General features: G+C 40.7%; 1 pseudogene; it reads right to left on the bottom strand.

Annotated features, from left to right (window-relative positions):
• Positions 1-9,637: 9,637 nt before the first annotated feature.
• Positions 9,638-10,192, bottom strand: LOC112819763 (small ribosomal subunit protein uS13-like; annotated as a pseudogene).
• Positions 10,193-27,061: the final 16,869 nt, after the last annotated feature.

Genomic DNA, 27,061 nt, shown 5'->3' with positions numbered 1-27,061 from the left:
TTAACCAACTGAGCCACCCAGGCACCCTGGTAGATGATAATTTTACACAGAGCTAATATTCCTGTGCCGTTAGTGGCCTCTCATTTCCTCCTTTCCCTCACTTCCCCTCCTTCCTCCTTCCTGTCCGCTTTCTACTGTCCTCTTCTCTCCTTTTCTCTGGTCTCTCTTCCCTTCTTTGCTTTTTCTACTTGTAGTAATTTTACTAAGCATGCTGCATTTTTAAATTGAGAATATGGTTTTAAAGTCATCCCCTCAAGGGGTGCCTGGGTGGCTCAGTCACTGAGCATCTGCCTTCGGCTCAGGTCATTGTGGGACTGAGCCCCTCATCGGGCTCCCTGCTCGGCGGGGAGCCTGCTTCTCCCTCTCCCACTCCCCTTGCTTGTGTTCCCTCTCTCGTTGTGTCTCTCTCTGTCAAATAAATAAATAAAATCTTCTAAAAAATTAAAAAAAAAAATAAAGTCATCCCTTCCGGAATTCAGAAGGAGTTTAAGAATTTAAGCTAGAGAGGGAATTTTCAGATGGATTTATAAAAGGATTTCATTCTCAAGTGATAGATAATTGAAGCCCTTGCAGACAAGTAATTTTCCAGCATAGTGTTTCCCAAATACCGCTCATGTTAGGCATTTCTAGCTTTGTTACCAACAGGGGTCGGGACAAGAACACAGACTGGCTTCATAATTTGAGTAAGTGAGAGAAACAACGGGAGCCCTTGACCTCTGAAGACCTTCCCTAGTGGTCTGGCATCCCGGGAATTAGCTTTCTGTGTTCTGGAGCTCATTCAGCCTTTCTCAGAGCTTTTAGAAGGTCTAGGTTTTAACTGTCAGTTACCTCTTAGATGCTCAGGTCATGTTACTGTGAAAGTCATCTTTTTGATTGAGGAATTCAGCTTTAATGGCTGCTAGGTAATACAAAGTAGGATACATTCATTCTCTCAGCTTTTCATAATAAATTACTTGGGCCCCACAAGTGCCTAAAGAAATAAATTTTAGAAGAAACAGCCACCTGTATTATATTTTTAAGGATTAAAAGACAATTTTATTACCTCTAGGTGATTATCTTACATTTAGAAAGAAAAATTTTTTACTTTTTTAGAAATTTTTATTTATTTATTTTTTAAAGATTTTATTTATTTATTTGACAGAGAGAGCAAGAGAGTACAAGCAGGGGGAACAGTAGAGGGAGAGGGAGAAGTGGACTCCCTGCAGGGAGCCCGATGCGGGGCTCGATCCCAGGATCCTGGGATCATGACCTGAGCCAAAGGCAGACGCTTAACCATCTGAGCCACCTAGGTGCCCCTACTTTTTTTTTAAAGAAAGAAAGGTTTCTCTGTTGTCTTTTGATTACTCTTATCATATTAAAAATGCATTTCTAATTCATGATTTTGGTGGTTTCGATAGCCTCTAGATGTGCCATAAAAATATGTGTATTTTCATGTTACTCTTAGAGTAACATGTTCAATGTTCAATGAGTTTTATAAAAACTGATTAAATGAAACTGTTCTAAAGCATTTTAGTCAAGAAGTGTTGGTAAAATATTAGGTGAAGTTTCAAATAATAAAATTTATGGTTACCAGTTGCACTCAACTATGAACTGGGATTTTTTTGGGGAAGGAGGCAAATCATAAGACCATGATTTGGATCAAGGATTGAAAAACAAAACATGACTTTGATGACTGGTCCTAGTGTTAATGTATGTGATTCTTCATCTGCTTCTGTAGTGTACAGAGGAGAGCACAGAAGTTCAAGAAGATGAACCTGGAGCCCCTGCCAACATTTTGTGCTCACTACAGCAGAAAAGTAGATATAAATACTAGAGATGTTTAGCAGTAAAGTTACTTCCTCTAAGCCTCAGTTCCGTCTTGCCTTCTGTAAAATGGTTAGTTGCACAGGGACATGCGAGGGAAGGTGTTGTACCAAGTTTTCACTAAATTATTGTTATCTGTTGTTTTGTTTGCATTGCTCTTGTTCTTGTTGTATTTACAGCTTAACCAAAAAATAGACTACTAGACTAAATTATTCCAGCAGCATCCTGTCTATCTTGGTCTTAAAAGCATGGTTTCTGGGGCATGTGGGTGGCTCAGTCGGTTAAGCATCTGACTTCGGCTCAGCGGGGAGCCTGCTTCTCCCTCTCCCTCTGCTGGTGTTCTCTCTCTTAAATAAATAAAAAAATCTTAAAAAAAAAAGATCATGGTTTCTGATTTTAAGAGAAAGTGTTCTTCCGGGACTCTTTTTTTTTTTTTTTAAGATTTTATTTATTTATTTGATAGAGTGATCGAGAGAGAGAGGGAGAGAAAGAAAGAGCACAAGCAGGGGGAGAGGCAGAAGGACAAGCTGAGTCCCCACTGAGTAGGGAGCTGGTCTTGGGTCTCGATCCCAGGACCCTGAGATCATGACCTGGAAGGCATGTGCCTAACCGACTGAGCCCCCTTCCAAGACTCTTTATGAAATAATCATACTGATGATAATCTAATTGTTAGTTACTCAATTGTTAATTACCACATGTTAATTACTTCTTAAGCATTTTCTCTGTTTTGTATTATATTTCATAAAATGATATTCTCTGAATCCTCTCTGGTTCTTGGTAGTATATTAATTTTGTAAAAGCAAATATTGTGTTCTTTGCTGTTCACAACCTAAAGTATGTAATTTCTAAGTCTGTTTTCTATTTATTGATTCTTTCTATTCCTCTCATTGGTTGTTTTCCCGCTTCTTTGAATTTTTTTCTCATTGGATGTCAGACATTGTAAATTATGTTTTGTTGGGTGTTGAATATTTTTGAGCTTTGTTCTGTGACACAGCTAAGTTACTGGGGAACAGCTTGATTCTTTCCAAGCTTTCTCTTCTGTCTTGTGAGGTATAAGGACCAGACAACCATAATGAAGGGCTACTTGGGTCTTACTACTGAGGTGATGTTCTTCTGAGTACTATCTGCTGTCCCATGAGTTTTGATGTTTTCCGCTCTGGCTGGTTGAAAATATTGATTATTCCTAGGCCTGGGTGGGGTTTGGGGATCATTACTTTTGTTCTTTTGATGGTTTTGTTCCCGTCTCTGCTCTCCTCACATATGTGCCTTATTCAGCACTCAGCTGCAGACTGGAGGGGAATACTCTGCAGATCCCCAGAGCTTTTTCCATTGGCAGCTGCCCTCACCAATCCCCAGCCCTCCCCCCAACCACCACCAACCCCCCTGGTGGTCTGCCATAATGACTCTATCCACATTGCCCTGCCTGGACTCCCAGCTCTGTATCTAGAAGCTTTCTCCAGGAAGTAAGCCTGGGCAATCACTGAAACTAACTTCATATTTTCCCCCTCTCCTAGAGACCAATGTCCTGCGTGAACTGGTGTTCAGTGTCTGAAAACTGTTGTGTCTTATATTATGTCTGTTCTTTTACTTATTTTACATGGAAATGTAAATCCAGTCCCTGTCACTTCATCTTTGCCAGGAGCAGAAGTCTGCCAATATTCTCACATATATTTATGTTGTTTCTGTTATTGTGAATGGCTGCCAGGCACTTGTTCCCAGGAACATGAGTGTGTAAGTTAGGAATATGTTTCCTTGCAAAACAAACAAATAAACCAACAAAACAGAAACCCAGAAAACCCTCTTAACCTTAGCTTAAATATACAACATTTTGTTGTTCCTATATGAAAATCCATCTGGAGACAGGAAGCTAGAACTAAAGCAGCTGTTCAGCAATGTTCTGGGTCTAGGTTCTTTCTTTTCCTGCTATACCATCTTCAGCATGTGTTTTTGATCTCTTAGTTGCAAGATGGCCTTGCTATACCTCTAGACCTCATGTTTGCCTTCCAGGAGCAAAGAAGGTAGAAGAGTACAAAGCTTTCTCCATATAAGACTTTACATTTTAAATTTGAGAAGAGAAGGCATTCACAGTGACTCCCATTTACTTTTTTTTTAAATTACGTTATGTTAATCACCATACATTACATCATTAGTTTTTTAAAATTTTTTATTGTTATGTTAATCACCATATATTACATCATTAGTTTTTGTTGTAGTGTTCCATGATTCATTGTTTGCATATAACACCCAGTGCTCCATGCAGAACGTGCCCTCTTTAATACCCATCACCAGGCTAACCCATCCCCCACCCCCTCCCCTCCAGAACCCTCAGTTTGTTTTGCAGAGTCCATCGTCTCTCATGGTTCGTCTCCCCCTCCGATTTCCCCCCTTCATTCTTCCCCTGCTGCTATCTTCTTCTTCTTCTTTTTTCTTAACATATGTTGCATTATTTGTTTCAGAAGTACAGATCTGTGATTCAACAGTCCTGCACAATTCACAGCCCAAAGAAGACATCCCATTCACATTTTTATTGGCAAGAATTTGGCCATTCTTCACTGCAGTGGAGTCTGGGAAGTTATGTATTTTAGCTTCCATGCCTCTCAATAGAGGAAGATAGGGAAGAAAAGGGTTATGAGGATCTTTCGGATGGATAGTCCAGAGTGTCTGCCAGAACAAAAATCAACAACAACAAAAATATGTTTCCAATATTTAAGGGTAGACGATATTGCCATAAACCCCAATATGGCTAGAGATCTGTGGGAGCCAGACAGAGCCATTTATTTCCTATGTTTGATAACATTTTCCTTCTGTGTTTGTGAACTGGCTTTGTGTAAATCATAAATAGTGAATAAAAGTGAAAGGAAGATGATAAAATTAGTTTAGGGTATAACAGATACATTCAAATGGAGACTATACCTCATATTATTGTCCTCATTTGTTTGGTTTAGTCCATTTGTCCTTGTTTATTATTTAATTTAATTTATTTCAGAAACTCAAAATCATTAATTTTTCCACTCTCACTGACTTAGGCTTTTGTGCCTCTTGAGCACACATGAAGAGATAAACGTGCGCACACACGCACGCACATGCACATGCACACACACGTGAATTTTAATACTGTTAAGATGAAATTTATGGTAATACAGTTTCTTTGTTTAAAAAATTCCAGTGTAATGATATACAAAGAGAATTGCAATTAGATTATATGATTAAACAGATGTTTTGGCCTGAACCCAAGATCTCAAGAGGTAGACTCTGAGCATAATTAATAATCTTTAATGTGTTCTTTAAAGGGCTGGGCGTGGTTAGCTTCAAGGCTTTTGTTTTTTTGTTTGAGAGTTGAATTGCTTAAGCAAATAGAGGAGTTAGAGAGAAAATGAAGTAAAATAGGAAAATCTGATAGCTGGTAGTTGAAGAAGGGCTTCGCAGAGAAAAGAGAAATGTCTAAATAGATTTGTTTTTATTTTAAAAATATAGAAAGTATCAGACATTTATAAAAGTAGAGATGATTGTATAATGAATGTTCATGTATTGTTTTCACCAGTGATTTCAATAATTATCAAGTCAGATTTCATCTTCTGTCCTCTATATCCTCTTCTGTCTCACCATTCGTGGATTGTTTAGAAGCAAATCCCAGACATTGCATGATTTAATTCACAAATATTTTAGAATGCTTTTCTAAAAACTAAAGATTCAAGAGTCTTTAAAGAAAAAGTAAGCACAATACCATCATTATACTTAAAAAATTAACAATATTTTCCTGATGTCATCAAATATTCGGAGTTTAATTTCCTCATAGTATCATTTTATTTTTTGAGTTCATTTGCTCTAGTATGAACCAGTTATGGTCTATCCATTGTAATTAGTTGATATCCTTTTAAGTTTCTTTTAATCTCCAGGTTTTAATTGGGATTTTATAAATTTGATTTCTGTGTAAAGAATGATGTATCCTAACTAAATCTTTTCTGTATCCTAACTGAACAGTCAATAAAATCTGTATAGTTGACTCATGCTATTTGGAATAGATTTGCTTTTGGTGCAATGAAATAAATGCTAAGTGTGGTCTTTTGTTCTGAGAGGTGTGTGTGTGTGTGTGTGTATGTGTGTGTGTGTGGTGGGGTGGGGCACTTCCCCACACCAGCAAGTGGTTCTTGGATGCTAGCAGAGTCTGAGAATTCAACTCAATTCTAACACTATCTACCCAGACATAGCATCTGATTTCACAGGTAAAGGGCTCAGTCCCACAAGACCCTGCTCCCTGACCCCCAACTTCAGAGGTCAGTCACAAGCTAGAGTAATATCACCTGCACTTCTGACCAACTAGCTACAGATCTGCTCTAGATCAGAGGTTTCCACAAGCTCTTCCTCAGGTTCCATTAATTTCCTAGAGTGGTTCACAGAACTCAGAGAAATATTTTACTTACTAGATCACTGGTTTCTTATAAAAGGCTGTAACTCAGGAACAGCCAGATGGAAGAGATGTGTAGGTCAGGGCATGGGGAAAGGGCCCAGAACTTCCACGTCGTCTTCAGGCACACCATTCCCCCGGCATCTCCGTGTGTGCCCCAACCCAGAAGCTCTCCCAGCCCTGGCTTTTTAGGTTTCTATGAGTTTTCATTACATCAGCATGGTTGATTAAATCATTTATCACTGGTGATTGGACTCAATCTCCAGCTCCTCTCCCCTCTCTGGAAGTCTTGGGGGTGGGACAGAGAATTCCAACCCTCTAATCACATGGTTGACTGTACTGGCAGCCAGCCCCCCCCCAAGTCACCTCATTAATATAGCAAAATCACCCTTATGACTCTCAGTGCCTAGGAAATTCCAAGGGTTTTGGAAGCTGTGAACTAAGAAGGATGGATGAAGACCAGATGTATATGGCAAATATATTTTGGTCATCCAAATGGTCATGCAATCATTACATTGTATATGGTTTTAAGGTTAACACAAAGCAAAATCTACTATCTACCATGGCTTAACAACACGTGGGCTCTATTAGAGTAATTAAATTTACCCCTATTTACAAAACATTGATGTAGTAGAAAAAATGGTACTAAGGAAAAGATAAGAAAGTACGGTTGAAACAGCAATTCCATACTATTTCAGCTATAAACACTTGCCTTAGAAAGACAAACTTACACGTAAGGAAAAATATTTTAAAGAGCGTGTGTATGTATATCATATTTGCATTATATATTGGCAAAGTATCTCATTTACAAGTTATAGTATTTAGACAGATTTGTGGTTCTGAAGTTGGCACTTAAATATTTCCCTCGCCTGTCAGGAAGTGTCATTTTTAAGATTTATTAAATGAGTACCATATGCACACTTAGACAGTTTTATTTTAGTGATTGAATTAACAATTTTCACAAGGGCCATTTTGTCTCAATTTGTGCGGACTGCACTGTTTTAGGTACAACTTTCTCCGCTGCAGGAGGAGTATCAGGCTTGTCTGAACAGTTTTCTAGTGCCTGTGAAACATCCCTCTTTCCTTTGGAAAGTAGTGGAGTAATATGGATGGATGACAGAATCTTCCAGTTGGAGGCGCTGTTAGGTGGTCCTATAGGCTGACAACGTGCTCTACTCTAGACTCCCCCGCCCCTCTCCTCACCCTCCTTCCAGTTCTTAGCAGGTGGCAACTTGGCCTCTGCCGGAAAACTTCCAGGGGCAGGGACTCTACCGCTTTCACATAGACTCTTCCATTCTGACACAATTCAAATTGTTAGAAATTAGGTAATTAGGTCATGGATGGAATTAGTGCCCTTATAAAAGAGACTCCAGAGAGTTCTCTCTTCCTACTTCTGCCATGTGAGCATACAAGAAGTTGGCTGTCTGCAACCTGGAAGAGGGTCTTCACCAAAACCTGATCATGTTGGCACCTTGATGTCGGATTTCCCAGCTTCCAGAATTGTGAGAAATAAAATTTCTTCTGTCTATAAGCCACCCAGTCTATTGTACTTTGTGAGAGCAGCCCAAACTGACTAAGACAGTGAGTAAAAGAATGTTTTCCCCCAGGAATGGAGACTAAGGAACTGATTTCTGGGGAGTAGCACTAGAATTTTCACTCAATTCCAAGTTCCCATATTCTGGGTAAAGGAAGTTTTCAATGTATATTTTGCTTCATCATATTGGGAGGACGTGGAGAGTCAGTTTCTCGGGATGGGACAGACAAGGGCAAGAAAGATCAAGCAGGGGTTGAGATCTGTAGCCGGACTCTAGATTATTTTGTCCTTACTGACATTGAGGAAGCAGCTATTTGAGCATTGATCCTCAATAAGTCTAGAGATTTTTCTGTAAATACTCATCACATAGTGCTCTCTCTTGACTACACCACTGAAAGGGTTTTTGTTAAGTGCTCAGGTAAAATAAAAACACACCCTTTATGGTACTCCTAATGAGTCTAAGAATCATATTAACCAAGGCTATTCAGAGAGATTCAGAAAGATTCTTGGCAATCATATCTTTCTTTTCCACGAGCTTATTAATTAAATATTTACCAATCCACCTTAAACATTTTGGAGGGTATTAAATTATAGTTCTCAGGATCCACCTGAAAATTAAGACGTTTTCTCTCTGCAATATTTGTGTTGTTTTGCATTTCTCTCATTCTTTCAAAATTCTTAAATACTGAGGGTAAGTTCAGAACCACAGCTGCAATTTCTCCCAGCGCACTGACGTGAGTCATTCTGCCTTATCCCTTTTGCTTGATAACCTTGAACCTTCCACCAGCAGTTGGATCACTTTCCTGTATCTGCTTCCTTCCTTCCAGGATAGCCCTGAAAGTTCTGTGTTCTTTCATGAGTACATGCCTTATCACCTTCAAGTTGTGAATATTTCTACACAATGTTTAGGGTCTCTTGCTTCTTCTCTTCTTTGTTTTCTCCTTTATTACATGAACATTGTACATGAACTTTCTAGTTCCCAAAGAAGGGAGGAAAAAGAATCCCACCAAAGGGAGAATTTAAATGTTGCTTTCTCCCCTTTATGCTAATTCTTCCTTCTGCACCCCTAATAAAAACCTCAAACAGTAAATTTTCACAGGTAGTACAAGGGGAGGAAAGTATTTATTGAGTATGTGCTCAATAAAATTCAAGACACTGTATCTTATTGCTTTTCATTATTTTAGTATCTAATCCTTCAAAAGAACTATAAGGTGAGCATTACTATTCTCATTTCACAAATAAGGAAACTGAGGCTCATAGAAGATATGATGAAAGGGATGTGGAAAGAGTTAGTTTTTATATACAAACTTGGTTCTTCCTGTCTAGTTTAAGTCATGTGGTTTAAGTAGATGAAATTTCTCTATACTACTTGCCTCCACATTTCCCATTTGGAACCAATCCTAATTTATATCCTCCTGTGTTCTACCCAAGCACATAAATAGTTCGTTTCAGTTCGAACTTGAATTTTCTCTCTTCAGTCCAAATTTACTCATGTTGTATTTCATTCTCTAAGGTATCACATCCATTTGGCAAGAACAAAATGGAATATTCTGATAACCTTCTCCTTGGGTTTACCCTTGAGGTTCAGTTGTTACCAACACTGGGTAGATCTGTGTATTGCCAGAGGGACTTTCGGAGACCCAATACTCAATCTAAAGAACAACATTGCAAGTGCAAACTTCTTGATCATGATAAACTAGGTTATATTGAGATTTGAGGGAGGAATGTAGTTAAGAACACAACAAGATTTTCAGAGTCTTTAAGACATCCCACATCCTGTGTGTTCAGGAGACATTCCTATTCTCTTACCTTTGGCTTATAGAGTGTTGTCATCTTCAAAATGTTTTCATGTACTCCATCTTATCAAAGCCCCACAAGGTGAAGTAGGCCAGCTGTTCTTTTTTTTTTTTTTTTAGGTGTATAAACTATTTTATTAACAGACAAGGCCTACAAATTTATTTCTTCTTGGACACACCCACGGTGCGGCCACGGCGCCCCGTGGTCTTGGTGTGCTGGCCTCGGACTCGAAGTCCCCAGAAGTGGCGCAGCCCTCTGTGGGCCCTAATTTTCTTCAGTCTCTCCAGGTCTTCACGAAGTTTGTTGTCCAGGCCATTGGCCAGGACCTGGCTGTACTTTCCATCCTTCACGTCCTTTTGTCTGTTCAAAAACCAGTCTGGGATCTTTTACTGGCGAGGATTCTGCATAATGGTGATCACATGTTCCACCTCATCCTCAGTGAGCTCTCCGGCCCTTTTGGTGAGATCGATGTCTGCTTTCCTCAACACTACATGAGCATATCTTCGCTCCACACCCTTAATTGCAGTGATGGCAAAGGCTATTTTCCGCCGCCCATCGATATTGGTGTTGAGTACTCGCAAAATGTGCTGGAACTTCTCAGGGATCACTAGAGACATGGCGGCGGCCCCAGCGGCGGCGTGTAGGCCTCCTGTGGAAGAGATAGGCCAGCTATTCTTAACTCTATTTTACTGCAACTTCATCTCCTGACTTCAGGAATAATCCCCTTTGCTATTTTTCTTATTAAAACCAGCAGGTGCTCGTGCATTAGAAAATGGAATTATTGAGTATTTTAAAAATTGCGTTATTTTTGCTGAACACTGAGGAGTAGAACAAGAACAGGGTACTTCTGGGGGCTTGAAGGCAGAGATGAGAGTTGAGTGCTATCCTGGAGTATCTGGTTGTGGTGGAAGAGGCAGCAGTGAGCCAAGGGGGCAATTAGGAGGCGGGGGATCTTGAGTGGGACTTTGTAAAATGAGTAGTCACAAGATAGTAACAATAAAATTTAAAAAATCTGTGTGTATAATGAAACTAGAAACCACAGCTCTCTAAAAAATCATGGATAATAGATAATCCAGAGGTGTTACTTTATTTTGTACCTTAATCTCCTGTCAGGGAAAACCTGACTCTTTCCATTTAGACCTAGCAGCTTGGCACAACAATGACAATTTCCCAGTATCCTCCTCAATTTCTCCTGAGCCCTGACAGTTGGGATGCTTTTAGTGAGATCAATTATCATTTTGGCAACTCAACAAGACTTCCACGAGAGAAGCTGAGAGTATGGTTTGAGACAAACACATTCCTGAGCTGTTTTCTATTACTCACATAGGCTACATGGATTCTTTGGTCAAAAACTAGAAAATTAATTGCTCTATCAACAGAGTGCTCTGAGAGGTGTCACTGTGGCGCCTGGAAGCTAATAAGCTACCTTTCTGGGTAGCATATTTGTGGGGACTCCCTTAGGTCTCTCCTCAAAACGAAAGATACACAAAGAGAAATGGAGTTGGTGTGAGAATGTGAAAGGAGAAGTTCCTTGTGTTCCCCAAGGGCTTGTTTATCTTCATGTCCCCATGGCCAGGGTACTGCTCCGCACTCTGTGTCAACTTTGATTGCACTTCCATCCGCTTGTAATCGTGCTTCTATTTGTGTGATTGTGTGACTGATGTCTGTCTTCTCTTCACGAAGACAAGGACCATGCATGCTTCGCTATCCATTTTCATCCTCCATGCTTAGCTAAGTGCCTTGCCATGGCCCCTCACTAGATAACCATTAACCACTTAATGAATAAATAAGGGTCATCTGCCTGAGTATCATGTGTGAAGTTCACCCCCTTTCAGTTCAAAATGAAGTTTACCCAATACTAATCATGTGGTAAGCAAGGAAAAGACTAGATCAAATCCTTTGGCCATTTCAGGCGGTCTAAAATTATGGTCTTGTTTTAAATTTATTTCTCTAAATATCTTTCTTCAATATTTCCTGAATGGAAGTAAGGGGGGGAGTGGTTTTTATTAAAGAAGTGTACATAGAGACAGATTTACTTATAAACTCACATGCACTGACTACAATGGATCAATTTTTTTAAAACTTGTCAAAATGTTTCCCTTCTAGCTCCATATTACAGAGATTCTGAGTTGTCTCTTCAATACATCTCTCTTCTGGAGTATATAGCAATAGATCTTTAAAGAATACATTCACTAGGGGTGCCTGGGTGGCTCAGTCAGTTAAGCATCTGCCTTTGGCGCAGGTCATGATCCCAGGGTCCTGGGTTCGAGTCCCACATTGGGCTCCCTGCTCAGCGGGGAGTCTGCTTCTCCCTCTCCTTCTGCCTGCCGCTCCCCCTGCTTGTGCGGTCTCTCTGTCACATAAATAAATAAAAAAACCTAAGAAAAAAAAGAATACGTTCCCCAGCTTTCTTTGCCGCTAAGGGATCACGTGACAGTGCTCTGGCCAGTAGGATGTGAGCAGAGGGGCTGATAAAGGAAATTTTCAACTTTTAATGTCTGTGGGCCCTGCTCCTAGGCTCCCAGAGAAGCTATACTTTTACCAAGGTCAGAGTGACTTATCGAACTTCAAAGTAGGGGCTCTATTCCTGCCCTCACTCAGCACACATTGTACATCTGTTTCGTTAGCAAATGATCTAAAAGAAACATTTCAGATTAAAGATAAAAGTCTCCCTAAATTGTGCTCTCATAACTCTGAAGCCTGCGACCTGGCACATACTAAAAGCATAAGATAAAGTCTGTAATTTTCTAAAACGTCCTTAGTAGCGGTGATTCTAACTCTTGATGTAGCAAAAAACCTATACAACTCTGTATTGGACATTCCTTCTCTGGAGCTCTGGAGCACTGTCTATGAAGACGGTATATCTCGGCAGCTGTCCTCGCTTGGGCTCATCCTTCTTTTTTTTTTCTTTAGAGGTTTGTTTATTTTGCAGGGACAGTGCTCTGTACAACTTGTTGGTCATGCCTTTAGAAGGAAAGGAGGCTGACCTCTGTTTTCGTTCTCCTCCCTGGGAGCTGGAATGTGGGGATGGTGGTGACTCATGTTTGTCTTGAGGAGAAGGGATCTAGGGATTGTAGAAAAGCCTGTCACAGATGTTGGTGAGCCTTTGTACCAACCAGGACTGCCAAACAAAACCTATACGGAGAGAAATAAACTCTGGGCATAACATCTTTACTTATCCAGATTTAACAATCTGAATCAACTTGTTGCTAAATGAGACTGCTCCCGTTTGCTACAGACAACCCAAAAGAGTTAAACCAGTGCTGGGAGTAGTGTTTTCAAATTTCTCCTCAAGGATGCTATCTACTTTTGTCGGGTTTATATATGGAATGAGATGTGGAAATGTGAGTTAGCTGATCCCAATGATGACTCAGCAGACTTTATAGATTGACCTTCCCATAATCTGACTGGACAAGAGGTTTTTATTTCTAAGAAAAGATTTGATATAAATGGCAGATTAGGGCGCTTGGGTGGCTCAGTTGGTTGAGTGACTGCCTTCGGCTCAGGTCATGATCCTGGAGTCCCGGGATCGAGTCTCACATCGGGCTCCCTGCTCAGCGGGGAGTCTGCTTCTCCCTCTGACCCTCTTCCCTCTCGTGCTCTCTGTCTCTCATTCTCTCTCTCTCAAATAAATAAATAAAATCTTTAAAAAAAAATAAATGGCAGATTATTGTCAAGTGAAAAATTAGGTTTTTTTACTCTGTGATAGATGATATTAAACGTTGTCATCACGGGGAACAGGAAATTTAAATGGAAGCACACTCACTATGAATGCCCCTCAAAAAATGCCCAGTAATGAAGGTTGTAATCTATAGAACTGTGAGCCAAACTTAGTTATCAGAGGGTTTTGTGCTTTCTTTTTTCCTTTTTCTTTTTAAGATTTTATTTATTTATTTGTCAGAGAGCGTGAGCACAAGCAGAAGGAGTGTCAGGCAGACGGAGAAGCAGGCTCTCCGCTGAGCAAGGAACCCAGTGTGGGACTCGATCCCAGGACCCTGGGATCATGACCTGTGCTGAAGGCAGACGCTTACCCGACTGAGCCATCCAGGCGTCCCCGTGCTTTAATTTTTTCTTTAAATTTATGGCCAAATGTCTTATTCAGATTTCAGATACAATAATGCTATATAAAATACAACTCCAGAAATCTCTGGGGCATGCAACAACAAACATCTATTTCTCTTGCTCATGGATCTGCAGGTCAGCTGGGGTGGCTCTGCTTCAGGTTGCAGGTCAGGGCTGGAGTCTGCTCTGTGTATCTGTCATTTGGGGATCGGAGGTTCTAGTGACACATTGAAAGGTCTGGTTAGACATGAAGTACAACCATCACTTATTGAAGCAAGTCACGTAGCCAAGCCCTTCCTTCGTGGAGTGGGGGATGGTTTTCTGCCTCAGTGCTGCAGCTATGTAATTCAGAACAATAATGAAATCTCTGTCACAGCAAGATTTAAAAAGGGGGATTTCATATAAAGTTGGGAAATTTTACATAAGAATCTGGATTCTCAAATCTTAAAAACTGGAAGACTTATCACCTCTGAGCCTATATTCCCCTATTGGAAAACTGTTAGGTGGATCTGAGGACAGCTTTCTTTCCCCAGATGGGATGTGGTCCTTCAGTTAGCCAGATTCTCCACTCCGCATGGTCACCATTTGTCAGCCCTCTTCCCTCAGCCTTACCCCTCTGACCTTTGGAGACAGTTCACTTTACGACTTGCTGCTTAGCAGATGGGTCAAAATGCACAAACATACCTCAAAACCCAACTGGAAAGTGTTGAGGTAATTTTTTTTTTTTAAAGTGCAAATAAATTTCCAGGAGAGAACTGTGGGGCAGAGATCATTTTTGGCTGGTGGCAAGTCATTAGGATAGAAAGAAAAGTTTATGGAGCTTTTATTGAAGAGCGAGAACTGGAGCTGAGCCTCTCAGCATGGGTAAAAGTTTGTTATATAGTAAACAAGTCTTATTCTAACAAGTGGACTGCAGACTCTAAAGAATGGGTGAGACGGAAACGGGTCCTGAGTGTTACAACAAGGTCATAACAAGCAACACTGGAAGATGAACTTATAACTGATCAGTTTATTTTCGTGCGATCCTTTTTTCCTCTTGTAAATGAGAATTAAGTTCTTTGGGGGAAGAGAGATTCTCTATGAAATTGTAGGACTGAAAGATAAAAACTAGTCAAACTTTATCTGTTTTTTTTTTTTGCATCTATCAGTTATTTTAAAGTGTAATTTTCATAGGTCAAAATTTTTATATGTCCTCTCTTTTCAGAGTGACAGCTTGCCCCTGTCTCTTAAAAGCACATCCCCTTTGTCCCTGGAATGTGATTACATTCTCTGAAGTCAACCAGCTGGTGATCTTGGGACTTAAATGCTGCTTCAGTGTGGACTGTGGCTGACATTTTAATATTTCAAGAGCTCTTACAGAATATTTCTAGGATTAATTCTTTGACCAAAAGGTTTTCCTTCATTGTGCATAGAAGCAATATTCAGTCCTTTGTAGGTTTCACAACTGTAGGATTGAAAAGAAAAACACAACCCAATGCCTGCTCTGTGCTGGGACAGGGTATGGGGTGGGGGTAGATTGGTCAGCTACTGCCACAAAACTGTTGTGCAACAAATCATCCCATAGCTTAGTGGTTTAAAACAACAGGATTTACTTGCATAGATCTGCGGATTGGCTAAGGGTAGCTGAATTCGGCAGGGAGTGACTGGACCTGGCAGGGCATTCTGCTGTTCTTGGCTGTATACACTCATGTGCCTGCAATCCCGGTGGGGTGGATTTGTTTTGTGGGTTTCTCCCTCCTCCCCTGGGCCAGTGAGTCTTTCTCATGGCACTGGTGAAGGTGAAAGAGGCCAAGCTCAATCAAGTAAATGCTTTCAAGCAAATGCTTTCCACCCCCTGCTTGTATTCTATTAATATCCCATTGGCCAAAGGAAGTCACATGGTTGAGACTAGACGAGATATGGGAGTTACGTTGCCTACAGCCAGAGAACTCTAGAAGGTTACATGGCAAAGGGCGTGGTATGCAGGAAGCAGTGACAAAATGGGGACCTTAATGCAATCTACCACTAAAAGCTCGATCATACTCTCATTCGACATGTGCACTACAAAAATCAATGGTTTTGAAATTTAAACAGATTTGGATTCACATCTTGGCTCTGCTCTTTATTTTCTCAGTTTTGTCAACTCTAAAATGCGGATAGTAGGGGCACCTGGGTGGCTCAATCTGTTAAGCGTCTGCCTTTGGCTCAGGTCACGATCTCGGGGTCCTGGGATTGAGGCCCACATGTGCTCCCTGCTCAGGAGTCTGCTTCTCCCTCTGCCTCTGCCCCTCCCCCCCACTCTTGCTCTCTCTCTCAAATGAATAAATAAAATATTTTTTAAAAATAAAATAAAATGGGGATAGTAGCAATACCTACTTCCGGTGTTGCAGAAAGTACTTGGAACCTGGTGGGCACTTAATGAACATTAGTCCCTTTCTCTTCAAACATGCTTTCTTTCAAATATCTTTTCATTTTGCTTTATGTGGCTGTGGTTTATTTATCAGAAGCATTTTGGAATCTCTATCTTTAAAGAAACCTTCACTTGATATTGTTTGGTGGCATAAATCAAATACCTTTTAATCCTGCGCGAGGGATAGAGATGAACATATTCCACCCTCATCATACCTCCCCAGGAAGAACTCCTTCAATTATTTTTCAAAGCCTGCGCACTGAAACTCTCCTGGCATGAACATTTTTGTCAGAACAAGAGTCTAAACTGGGTTAAGATGGATTTGTGATTTCTAATGAAAGTCGCATAACTCTAAAAATAAACATGAATTATAGACACACCACAGTGTTCCCTGAGCCTACAGCAGACTGAAGTCTAAAATAACAGAGATGCTGCATGCCGAGAGTGCATGAGGTGATATGTTTGAAACCAAATTGACATCACAGAACTGGATGGAAACAAATTTATTGTCATGGCAGAATTGTCAAGGCTGTATCAAATTCCCCTCAAACAAACAAAATACCATTTTCTAGAAGGAATACTTTCAGTGCTAAAGAATATAGGCTTTGGCTAGGAAAGGATGCCAGTTTGTGTTGTTGAGGCAGAATGGAAGGATGAGCCCAAATGGAAGTTCTACTCAAACTGAAAAAATAAGTCTGGGAGTATATCTCCTCTCTACCAGGATCATTAAGCCCATTTATCACATTTTCCTTTCTTCAGACACTGAAATTTTTATTTCCTCCAAGCTGAGTAGAAGTGATACAATCACTTTTATTAGATTAGAGATGAAAATTATCCATGACATTTTGTTTAATCTCATCAGCCATTGGAGTATATTTATGAGTATGGAATGGAGGTCACCTGACTTTAAGCAGACTATAACCATTATCTGGGTAAAGTCAGAATGAGCTCTTAACGGCCATTTTTTTTTTTTTTTTGGTACTATCAAAGTTAAGCACAAAGATGAGAGTAGAATTTCAGCCACATCCACTAAAAGGGATTAGTATTTATTAATGAGCATATACAATATTATATAAAATTGAAAGCTGTGGAATAAGGAGAGTACATGTGCATCCACAGGCCTGTTTTAGTCTTAGCTATATAAATTAATAACTAATTGGTTTTGGATAAGTTACTAATGAGCATATCTGTCCTACCCTTTCTACAGAGTTGTTTTAAGTATTAGAGGAAACAACACATGAGAAAGTTCTTTTAAAATGTTCAAGTGATGTACCTATGTCTTTTAGCTGCCATGAAAACCCTCATTCGGGCATGCTTTTATATTTTTAGTACTTTCAGGTCTTTGGGGTTCCTTATTTTTTTTAAGTCAACTCAATTTAAAAAGTTACCATGATTAAGCAGTGTATACTGAGGGCTTTAGCATTATTCATCCTTGCGTGACCTAGTCCTGATTTCATAAATAAGCAATAAAACAAAGTTCTCATCACAGTGATATTTATAAAATAAAAATATTTTCAAAATATATATTTTTTAAACACCCATTTTTGGGGGGCACCTGGGTGGCTCAGTCGGCTAAGCATCCAACTCTTGATTTTCACTCAGGTCATGATCTTGGGGTGGTGAGATTGAGCCCCACATCGGGCTCCTGGCTCAGCGGGGAGTCTGCTTGAGATTCTCTCCCTCTTCCTCTGCCCCTGCTTTGCTCACTCTCTCAGATAAATAAATAAAATCTTTAAAAAAACACCAGTTTTTCAATAAGGAGATAATTGAATAAGTTATGGCATAATCACAACATGGACATTATAATAATTAAAAAAAGTTAATGACATGGCATCGGGCTCCCTGCTCAGCAGGAAGCTGCTTCACCCTCTCCCTCTGCTGCTCCCGTTGCTTGTGCTCACTCTCTCTTTCTCTCTGTCAAATAAATAAATAAAATCTAAAAAAAAAAAAGCCAGAAATCCAAATTTGCATATGAACTCTCCCAATTTTGGGGGCACCTGAGTGGCTCAGTCGTTAAGCGTCTGCCTTCGGCTCAGGTGATGATCCCAGGGTCCTGGAATCGAGCCCTGCATCGGGCTCCCTGCTCAGCAGGGAGTCTGCTTCTCCCTCTCCCACTCCCCCTGCTTGTGTTCCCTCTCTCGCTGTGTCTCTCTCTGTCAAATAAATAAATAAAATCTTAAAAAAAATTAATGACATGGCATAATAGAAGTCTTTAACTGGTACGGCACAAGTGCTAATATGTACAATTGGATGCACTAAGCTAGCATAGAGTTTCTGGAGGCCTCTTTTAGTGTCATGCATATTCCTCTAGTTTCTGAAATGTGAGGGAGTCTAAGGGCCCCAGGGGTGGAAGCCAAGGCAAACTCAGGAGGGGTATATGGAAAGCTTGGGGCAGCAACCATTTCTAACCACTATGGAAATATTTCAATATTTTAGTAACTGAAGTGGTTGGACTGTACATTCCAGCTTAATATTAGCTCATATGTGAACTCAAAAGGATAGAATGTAAAAGTGTCTATATAGTATTATTGTATTAAATTGTATTTATATATAAGAAAAACGCTGAATATGATGTAATTATATTTTCTTCTTTAGTTTTGGCATATTGTCCAAATTTTCTATAATGAATTTTTTTTTTTTTTTGGCAATCTGGCTATTTTCATTTTTTTGCTATGACAACCTAGAAATGACACAAACTTTTCCCATGTCCTCATGTAAAATGTGCAAGTATTTCTCCTGGTTATACTCTTAGATGTAGAATTGCTAGATAGTAGGGTATCTGGCTGCTCAACTATACAATATAATTCCACAGTATTTCCCCAAGTGTCTTAATTATACCCCATCAGCTGCATATAAATGATCCCATTGACAGCTATTCCCTTAAAGTCAGTATTGTCAGATTTAATTTCCTAACAATACGAGGTACGTTTGTTTTTCATTGCTCTTGATTTGCATTTTCTCATACATTTATGAATGCCCCTTTCTATAACCTTATACAGGCAGATGTGGAAAGAGGGGGAGGCCAGACTTACAACCATGCAGATGAGAGTCTCCTCCTGTAGAAGCTGAGAGTTCCTATGAAAATCCCCAAAGGTCTCCCCTACTCATCTGTGATGCTATTCCACAATTAGAGATTTATTTCTCTGGGATGCGAAGGCTTTTCTGGCTCCAACAACCTTTTGTAAAATAACAGCAGCTACCTCCAAGGGACACTTGTCTAGGAAGCAGCACCCGAGATGCTTTCTAAACACGGTGACTTGTATTCTAGTCACCCCTCACACCTTTATGAGGTAGGCATGGCCGTTTCCATTTCACAGCTAAGAGGACTGAGACCCAGAGCAGGTACATGACCAGAACACAAGCCTGTCTGACTCCAAAACAATGCTCCTAGTCAGGATCCAATGCAGCCTCCCTGTGAAGGACAGGGTCTACACCTTTATCTCTTAATCTGGGGGTTCTCAACCTGACTGCGTGTTAGAAACCTTTATGTAGAGGGAGTTACTTCCCACCTTCAACATGGGCACTGTACCTTGAAGGCAACATGCTTGAGGCTGCTGGGCATTTCAAGACCCCAGTCTCTCATCTATCAGAGACCATGCAGCCACCTAAGAGATTGAGAAGAGCTCTCTCACACAGCACCTGGTCAAGCCCCATGATTCCGAGGCTGCAGCTCTGTCCAAAAGGAAATGTTGCGGGGGGGTTAAGTGACAGTTAAGGTTTGACTCCCCACCAGCCCCTATTCTATGTAAGATTCCCCTTCCTGCCTCTCTCCTTCTCCCCCCCCTTTCTCTTCGTCCTCCTCTTCCCTTCCTTTGCTTTCTCCTCCTCTCACGCTGTCCAACCCCATTACATTTAAACGTTCCTTTCTATCTTCCATAAAATAATAAAAAAGTGTTGTCGCCTTGAAACCCCAAAGGAAAATAAAAGATCTGGAGCTCTCTAATTTCCTTTTGGTGTTTATCTTTTTTATTGAAGTTTTCAAATATACACACAAAGAAGAGAATATGTAATAAGAAACACACACATACCCTGTGAGTCTATCGACCAGCTTCAGTTCTTGTGTTTTTGTTTTGTTTTGTTTTGTTTTTTAAGTAATCTCTACAGCCAACGTGGGGCTCGAACCTTACACCCCCGGGATCAAGGGTCGCACGCTCTACCTACTGAGCCAGCCAGATGCCCCCAGCTTTGGTTCTTACCAACATTCTGGCATTCTAATTTCATCTAGCCCTCTCCACATATAACATTTGATTGTACTTTTTTTGTTTGAATATTTAAGGAAAGTCACAGATATCATATCATTTCAATTGTAAATACTTCAGTTTGTATCCAAAGTCTTTTAAAAAGTTTTCAAGGGTTATAACTTAGGGTATTTGATCTAGTGGTTGGAATGTGAGACAACAGAAGAAAGAACTCAGTGGTTTAGGAGAGCTTTCTCAAACATGGAATTTAACACCCTGGCAAGAACCCCAGGGAAGGGGCAATTTAACTGCCGTGGTCGTTGTTAGAAGCCTGGAGAAAGTAGTAGCCCACACTGAATGAACCTGAAATGCTTGAGCTGCTGAGGCAGTTTCTAGAGAAAGCAAAAAGGTTGAGGGAAGTGAACATCTCAGAATAGATATATTATGTGAGGTCACTAGACCCACTGGAAGATTATATTATGTGGGACACTCCACTCATTAAGACCACCAATTATGGCCAAGTAGGGCAGCCATTGAGAATGCTGTTTACAGCCACCATCAGAACAGGGCAAGAATAGAGGAGCAAGAGGCTGGGGACAGTTGCCCAATAAAATGTCATCATGATCCCTTGTTCCGCCAATTTTTCCTTGCTGAGCCAATTTTCAGATCCGGAATTCAATGAGTCACAGGGGGCCAGGTCAAAAGGAAGGACCTTACAATGCCACAGCAAATATATACTGTAAAAATGCCTCCAGTCCTTCCCTAGTAGGACTGGGAGCTGTTCACCTGGGTTACTGTGCACTGGGGAAATAAGAATGTCAAAATATATTGAGGATTAAAGGACACAGGGTCCGAGTTGACATAGAGCCTCACTGGAGCCCCTCTGTGAGAGTGGAGACACAGAGGAGCTAGGTAATAACTGAGTCCTGGCCCAAGCCTGCCCCACAGTGGGTCTTTTCCTTGTCACTGAGTATATAATTGGAGTTGACACACTTGGCAGATGGAGCAATCCTCACATTGAGTTTTTGGCCTGTGGGTTAAGAGCTACAATGATGGGGAAGGGCAAATGTAAGACTCTGAAACTGTGTTAAATTGCAGACAAGATATTATATATAAGACAATCCTGGGGAGTGGGTTATGGATATTAGTGTCAAACTTAAAGATCTAAATATCCATGGGCAGTGGTTCCTATCATATCCCTCTAATTAGTCAGCCTGGCCCTTGTAGAAACGTGATGGATGCTGCTCAGTGTAGACTTGTGCACTCTCATCCAGGGAGCAGTTCCCGTTGCAGCTGCCAACCAGATGTACTATCTTTGGGAGAGCAGAGTAATAATGTCTCAGGTATATACTGTGTGGCCTTTTATTTGGCAAATGTATTCTCTTCCATTCCCAGTAAGATAGAAATAATTTGCATCCATGTGGACAGCAGTTCATTCCAAGTTTTGGCCCAGGACCATGTTAACTCTCCCGTCTTCCATCATCACCTACTTCAGAGATCTTGACCCCCTGGTTCATGTGGATATCACCAGAACACCACACTAATCCATGACACTGATGATATGCTGCTTGGGCAGGATGAGCAAGAGGTAACTGTCATGTGAGAGACCCAGGTTCTCCAGCAGGTGAGAGAGAAATACATGTTTGCAGGAATCGGACACCTCAGGAAAGTCTGTGGAGGATGTAGTCAGGGATATGTCAGAAAATCCCAAAGTAAAAGACACATTGCTACACAATGCCTGATGGTCCTCCTCAGCTTTGGGAGGCAGTGTACTTGATACCTCGGAATTGTGCTTCAGCCATATACGGTAACATGGAAGGCTATCAACTTGGACACAAACACCCTTGCCCCTTGGGCCAAATGATCCAGCCAACACTACCATGTCCTTGAAATGTATGTCTGAGGTGAGAAAAGATTCATTATGGAGTTTGCAAGCCTCAGTGGAAGAATTACAACGCAGGCCTTTGGTGTGGTGGAGCAAGACTGAGTTACTTGCGGTGGAGAATTATACACTTTTTGAGAAAAAGCTCCTGGAGAGTGACTGAGTCCTGGTGGAAGACTTGACCATGGGTACCAAGTGACTGTGCACCCCTCATTTCCTACTATGATCTGGGTTCTGTGACATCTGCTGCATCTAAAGCCAGAGGGGCCAGAAGTCGGTCAGAAGATGGAAACGGTACATGGAGCACTGAGACTGTAGAGCTCAAAGTGAGTTAGGTGGGGTGATTTTATTCCGTGGGGGCAGGAGAAATACAGGCAGGATGCAAGGGATCCAGCTGGGTCTGGTTTTTACTCCCTCACCCATTACAGTTGTGAGTGGACAAATGCAGCAACACTGTCCTTAAGTCCTTAGAGTGTAATGTAAATTAATACATTTACCTGTTGAGGAGGGTCTGATTACCAGGGTCTCGGGCCTCTCGGGAATGGGTAATATTAGCGAGTGAGCACTAAAACCTGCAGATGATCGCTGAGGGGGAGGGGAATTGAAAATGGATGGTGAGGGGGCGCCTGGCTGGCTCCAATAAGCCTCTGACTCTTGATCTCAGCTCAGGTCTTGATGTCGGGGCTGTGAGTTTAAGCCCATTTGGCTCCAGGCTGGGCGTGGAGCTTACTCAAGGAAAAAAAAAGTGGATGGTGAAGGAGGAAGGCAACGAGCACAAGTTGTGGCCCCAGATTAATGGTAAGGACAGAGGCTGCCTGGTCCTCCTTCGTGTTTACCTCAGGAATAAAGGCCCACAGGAGGTGCTCTTCGAACATGTGGGGAGATGTGCATTGATACAGGACGAACGGTGGACTGTGGCATCTCAGAGGTAAGTTGCTCAGATCTTTCTTGACGAGAGAAGCTGCTGCAAGGAGCGTAGTTAGCAGACAACCCCCAACCGTTTTGGGACGGGGTCACTGCATTTAGCCTAAGGTTGTTCTTTGGCTGGGCCGCTCCCAGCCACATGTACTCGAGGCAGGGGTACAAAGAGCCAAGCCTCTTCTGTCCACGCTGTGACTCGGGGAATGGGCAGTGTGCTCTGGGCCCCACCTCAGCCTGGCTGAGACCCCCTCAGAGCCGCTTTGCAGTTGGAGGGTCTTCCTGTGCATCCTCCTTCCTTTGGGGTATGTCTTCACAGGTGTGAAGGCTTTAAAATTTGTCTTGTGATTAGCCTTCTAGTTGTCCTTGTCTTTATTCTTGATACGTTTTTGCTCCTTTTGACTGCCTCTACATTATATCTTTAATCATTGCACCTCCATTACCTTGTTAGTTATATGCTTTTTTTTTTACTATTAATTAGTCAATATAGATTTAGAGGTTACAATCTGTATCCTTAAATCGTTAAAGTATAATAAATATAAATTAATACCTTTACCACTCTCTGGACACTGCAAGGACCTTAGGACATTTTAACCTCTTTTATCCTCCTCTCAAATTATGTAATGGTGTTTTCATATATTTTCTCTCCGTTTTTCTTCACATTTTATTTTAATCCTCATGCAAATGATTATGTAGTCCATATTCATTTACCCACATATTAGCCTTGCCACCTCAATCATGTTCTTTCTAGCTAAAGAAAACGTTTGTTATTTCTTTCAAGGCACATCTGCTAATGCTGAATTCTTGGAAAATATTTTTATAGCACCTTCATTTTCAGAAGATATTTTTGCTGTAGAATTCTAGATTAGCAGGTGTTTTCTTCCTGTCCTTTCAGAATATAATTCTTATAACATTGGCTCCCTTATTTCTGTTTAGGAGTCAACTCAAAGGTAAATTGTTGCTCCTGAAGGTTTTTTCTTTTTTTTTCATTTTAACAGCATTCAAGATTTTTTTCTGTCTCTGATTTTTAGTCTCTTGACCTCCATGTGGTCTAGTTCAGCATCATTCTTAGGGTGTAGCTCTTAAAAGCTCAACCAAAACCTGGAATATTTATCAAGGCCCCTCTTTTCGTGTGGTCTCAGAACTCAACTTGTGGTAACCTCCCTAACTGCTATAAGGTTTTGCTCACTTCTCCACCTGTCAGCTGTCATTTTCAGAGCTGGCAAGTACCTCAAAAAGAGGAGGTCACTTCTCTGTGCCTCTCTTCTCTGCCTGGATCTGGGTACCATAGATCCTCATTCCCTTTTGGAGCTCCCTGATGCTTTTTTTTTTTTTTTTAAAGATTTTATTTGTTTATTTGACAGAGAGAGACAGTGAGAGCAGGAACACAAGCAGGGGGAGTGGGAGAGGGAGAAGCAGGCTTCCCACTGAGCAGGGAGCCCAATGTGGGACTCCATCCCAGGACCCTGGGATCATGACCTGAGCCGAAGGCAGACACTTAACGACTGAGCCACCCAGGCGCCCTCCCTGATGCTTTTATACAAATTTTGTGAACAAATCATCCAGATGTCCTGGTTGTTCTCAGTTGGAAGTTTTGTCTGAAAAAAAACCCCATCGTCGTTGCCGGAAGCAGAGCCCCCACATGAGACCCTCAGAGCAGTGTGCGGAGCTGTGGAAATATCACTCTTAAAAGCTTCTAGGTATGGGCTTGTTTTGGTTTGTTCTGTTGTGGATCACAAGTTTTCTTTCTGATCATTCCCATCTTCCTTTAACTCAGGAAAATCATTAGCCATGTTCTCCAGTCTTTAATTTTAGAACAATTATTAGGTATATGTCGGAGTTTCTCATCAGTTTTTTTAAAGACTTTATTTATTTATTTTTTCTATGGAGATTTGAAAGTCCTTAGAAGAATGTTTTAATATTTGATATTATTTTGGATAATATCAAAGTGATGTCTCCTGTTTGTGAGCTTTGTGATATTTATTTTTCTCACGTGTGCTTTTTATTTTACTTTATTTTTTTACCAAGGATGTATTTACATTGACATTTAATCACCCAAATCTACCCAATTTACCTTAGAGTCTCCTTGGTGTTGTACATTCTATGGGTTTGGACAAATGTGTGATGGCACATACCCATCATTATAATACCATACAGAGTATTTTTACTTCTCTAAAAATGTGCTCTTCCTGTTCATCTACCTTCCCACTCCCCCATCCCAGCAGCCACTGATCCTTTTATTGTCTCTATAGTTTTGTCCTTTCTAGACTGTCATGTTGTTTGAAAATATACAGTGTGGAGCCTTTTCGGATTGGCTTCTTTCACTTCTTTTTTTGTCAATTTGCCTACTGAAGGACATCTCAGTTGCTTCCAAGTTTTGGCAATTATGCATAAAGCTGCTATAAACACCTGTGTGCAGAATTTTGCATGGACATAAGTTTTTAACTCTTTTGAGTAAATACCAAGGAGTGAGATTGCTGGATTGTATATAGGAAGCATATGTGTAGCTTTGTAATAAACAGCCAAACCATCTTTCCAAGTGGCTTTGCCAATTTGTATTGCCACCAGCAGTGAATGAGAGTTCCTCTTGCTCTATATCCTTGCCAGCATTTGGCGTCATCAGTGTTCTGGATTTTGGCATTCTAATAGGTATGTAGTGGTATCTTGTTTTAATTTGCATTTTCTTGATGATATATTATGTGGAGCATCTTTTCATATGCTTATTTGTTATCTGTATATCTTCTTTTTTTTTTTTACTAGTTTTTCCAGATTTTTTTAAAGGTTTTATTTATTTATTTGACAGAGAGAGACACAGCAAGAGAGGGAACACAAGCAGGGGGAGTGGGGAGAGGGAGAAGCAGGCTTCCCGCTGAGCAGGGATCCTGATGCAGGGCTCAATCCCAGGACCCTGGAATCACGACCTGAGCCGAAGGCAGATGCTTAACGACTGAGCCACCCAGGCGCCCCTAGTTTTTCCAGATTTTTATTTAAATTCATGTTAGTTAACATATAGCATAGTATTGGTTTCAGGAGTAGAATTGAGTGATTCATCACTTACATACAGCACCCAGTGCTCATCACAAGTGCCCTTCTTAATGCCCATCACCGATTTAGCCCATCCTCTGCCTACCTCCCCTCCATCAATCCTCAGTTTGTTCTCTCTAGTTAAGGGTCTCTTATGGTTTGCCTCCCTCTCTGTTTTTATCTTATTTTATTTTTCCTTCCCTTCCTCTGTGTTCAACTGTTTTCTTTCTTAAATTCCACATATGAGTGAAATCATACGGTATTTGTCTTTCTCTGACGTATTTCACTTAGCATAATACCCTCTAGTTCCAACCATGTGATTGCAAATGGCAAAATTTCATTCTTTTTGATGGTTAAGTAATATTCCAGTGTGTGTGTGTGTGTGTGTGTGTGTGTGTGTGTGTGTGTACCACATCTTCTTTATTCATTCATCAGTTGGTGGACATTTGGGCTCTTTCCATAATTTGGCTATTGTTGATAATGCTGCTATAAACATTGGGTTACATGTGCTCCTTTGAATCAGTATTTTTGTATCCTTTGGATAAATCCCTTGTAATGTAATTGCTGGGTCATAGGGTCATATTTTTAACTTTTTGAGGACCCTCTGTACGGTTTTCCAGAGTGGCTGCGCCAGTTTGCATTCTTAATCAACAGTGTAAGATAGTTTCCCTTTCTCCACATCCTCTCATGTGCTTTGGAATTTTTATTTGGAAGTTTCTCCTGTGTAGGATTTATGTGTATGGGTGCGTGCATTTGTATGTGTTTTCTTTCTCTTTTGCTATACACACGTCTCTATGTTAGTATTTTACAGTTGGCTTTACCCAGTATGCTGGAGTCCTCATTGTGGAACCAGACCTTATTTTGGTAACATGGATCTATTATACTGGGAGAATATCAAAGATTTATTTTCTAAACCAGCAGATTAGCTTGACCTAAGTTTGGGATCTCAAATGCAGTTCCTCTCTCTAGATAGGATGAGCTTTTTATTTTTTTTATTTATTTTTTATTTTTTATTGTTATGTTAATCACCATACATTACATCATTAGTTTTTGATGTAGTGTTCCATGA

The sequence above is a fragment of the Callorhinus ursinus genome, unplaced genomic scaffold, assembly GCF_003265705.2.
Source record: "Callorhinus ursinus isolate GAN/ISIS: 27379988/994484 unplaced genomic scaffold, GSC_fseal_2.0 scaffold3, whole genome shotgun sequence".
NCBI classification, from domain to species: domain Eukaryota; kingdom Metazoa; phylum Chordata; class Mammalia; order Carnivora; family Otariidae; genus Callorhinus; species Callorhinus ursinus.
Note: the sequence above shows the minus strand (reverse complement) of the source record. Positions and strands in the feature narration are given on the sequence as shown.